General features: G+C 43.4%; 1 long non-coding RNA gene across 1 annotated transcript; it reads right to left on the reverse strand.

Moving 5' to 3' along the window:
* Nucleotides 1-1,466: 1,466 nt before the first annotated feature.
* LOC147601638 (uncharacterized) lies at nt 1,467-2,411 on the reverse strand. The gene is made up of 2 exons (XR_015257914.1): nt 2,273-2,411; nt 1,467-1,576 (listed from the first exon to the last, which is right to left on the reverse strand). It is a non-coding gene; the product is annotated as an uncharacterized LOC147601638 (long non-coding RNA).
* Nucleotides 2,412-2,762: the final 351 nt, after the last annotated feature.

Below are 2,762 nucleotides of genomic sequence, written 5' to 3' on the forward strand. Positions count from 1 at the left end.
AAATCCCATATGCTCTTTTCCATTGCTGGAAAAAAAAAATCAAAGGTATAAAAATTATCCAAATGTCAACTGATAAAATGTGACTAGAAATATAGCCAGAATTAAAATCCCATCAGTGATTTCTCATCAGGAAAAATACTTTTGTAGTAACAGAAATTCTTTCTTAAATTATATTTGATGTACCTGTCTTAAGGCCAAAGAATGTGATTATGTTTGCACATGATTTTGTGGTAACTGCCATGGTCTGTTCTAAAGTCATAACCCAGACAGCATTTGTGGATAGAGGTAGTAAGAGGAAGGAGAGCAGAGAGAGTAATATGTTTCATCCAGTTTACCAAAAACTGTCATGAAAACTGTGTGTTACATGTCAGAATAAACCTGTTAATGAAGGACAAAACCACACTATTACCAGGTAAGGAGTGATTCTGGCAAAATAGCTATCACATCTCTGAGTATTCAGCACTGATCCTCAAGGGAATATGTTTGGAATGTCTTCCAAAGGCAAATCTGTGAACTGAATCCTTAATTCTGGATTTTTAAAAATATGTCCTAGCCAGAAATTTACTTTATGCTTGGCCTTGCTGTTTTTTTTTCCACAAACCATGACTTACCTACCTTGCTCTTTCCTTTAAGAAAGAAAATTAACTAACTTCCCATGCTCTGTCTCATCTGTCTCATTTATCTGCTGTTCCCCAAGTACCAACTGTCTGCTTTTCAAGTGTTCTGAATATCTAGTTAAAATTGGAGGAATCAGTACAAGCTGAGAATTACTTCTGAAGTTTGCTCCTCCTATTCCAGGCATGAAGAAAGGCATAAGCACCCAAAAGGTTATCTGTTTTTTCCAGTGTGTTAGTCTTAAATACTGATTTGCAAACCATGACTTATACCTTTGTATATTCTAATATTGATAAAGAAGATAAGCTAGCTGTGGTTTATCATATAACAATTAAAACAAGATTTGTGGCTGCAGGCATTGCTTACCTTATTTAGAAGAAAACTGTTCAGTGATGAAATCATTACTGAAATTCTTAATACAGATATTCAGAAGAATAAACAAAATGCTAGTCAGCTTGCAAAATGAAGGTATTTGACATTATAAATAACTTGTTTCAGACAACAGTCTCTCTGAAAAATCTAAGTCACCCACATACATAAGGATACTTAATGTCAACTTACAGCCATCAAATTTTGTTAAGGAGTTGTCAGTACCTCTTATCATCATCATCATACATGGTGTACCTGATAAGATGAAGTAAATAGCATGAGAACTGTAACTAAAAACTTCAAATTCAGCAGTGTTTTAGTGACTGGTTTACAGAAGGTGCCTGGATTTCTGAGTAGAAAACATGACTTATTCTACTTCTATTCATTTAAAGGTATTTCTGTTTCACTGGGTTGAACTCAGATCTGCAGGGCCCCTGTCATATACACACTTTCAAAAGAAGTTAAGAACTAAAGAAGCTGAATCAGCGGGTAAGAAAGATGTATTTCTGAATAGGAATTACAGAAGTTACTAGAACTTTCCTCCAGATGGCTTGCAAGAAGTCTCTTAAGTGTGCATGCTTCTGAACTTGAACTGTAAGAAGAAAAGAGGGGAGGAAAAAGCAGCTGTTTAAAAACCAAACAATTTCTCAGCAGCTAGCATTTTACTCTTGTGTAAATTGGCAATGTTGTAGCTTTGATATCTAATTAAATTATATAAAATTTGGTGGGACAGGTAATATCTTTTATTGTAACTACTATCTGGCTTAGTGGAAGCCCAAAACGCTGTACTGCTTAGTCTGTTACAGACCATTGCCCACACTGGCAAACCCGGTCTTGCTGATGTAAATTACTTATGCTCGCCACTTATTGGTGTTGGAGATATCTGAACTTACCTGTCTCCCCTCCTAAGACAATTTTAAGCTGTTAAATATGAAGAGAATGTGCATCCTGACTGCAGAAGAGAGCAGCAGCAGATGGAGTTGCTACTCTAATGAGTGTAACAGGGGCATGTGCCCAGCTCGAAGGCCCACTATTACCTCACTCGTCAGAAAGCAAACCAAGTTATTTTTAAACTTGAGGAAATAAGTAGCTTCCTTTGCTGAGTTTTGTTAGTATTGCCACATGATTTAATTCAAACCATGGGGCTAAGACGTTTGGACGGACATTACCCTGCCCATTTAATGCAAATATTTTTATCTTTTATGGGATCGTGAATCGGATGGTTTGGGGTTTTCTGTGTTTTGGTGAGAATAAATGTCGTGCGGGAAGAGGCTGTTTGCAGCTGTACCTCCACTGCGAAGCATCGGAGCAGCTCCCCCGTCCACGAACATCGCTGGCAAACTGACACGCCGAGGGGGTCTTCCACCCTGCGAGTACAACTGCTGGCGGCTGCGGTGGCCACTTCAGTGCGGAGCTTCCCTTCCCGGGACTCCCAGCTTGGAAATATTCCCTCCGGCCTCTGTTCTCCTGTAACGCGGCCGGCGGTGCGGGAAGGTGCCGCGGGAGTGCGCGGTCGCAGCTGCGGCACGACCACCCTTCGCCTGCCCGAGCGGGGCTGCTGCTCCCAGCTGCGGGGCTTCGTCCCGGGCCTGGCTTCCCCTGCGCGGGAAAACCCCCGCGGCTTCTCCTCGCCCGCCCCCTCCGTGGCCCGCGCCCCGCGGCCGCCCCAGCCCCGGGGAGCGAAGGCGGGCGGGGAGGTGCCGCGCTCCGCCCGGCCCCTGGCAGCCCCTGGCCGCCGCCGCCGCCCGCCCCTCGCCGTCCCGTCCCGCCCCGTCCCG

Source organism: Chlamydotis macqueenii, chromosome 2, assembly GCF_036417535.1.
Source record: "Chlamydotis macqueenii isolate bChlMac1 chromosome 2, bChlMac1.mat, whole genome shotgun sequence".
Taxonomy (NCBI): domain Eukaryota; kingdom Metazoa; phylum Chordata; class Aves; order Otidiformes; family Otididae; genus Chlamydotis; species Chlamydotis macqueenii.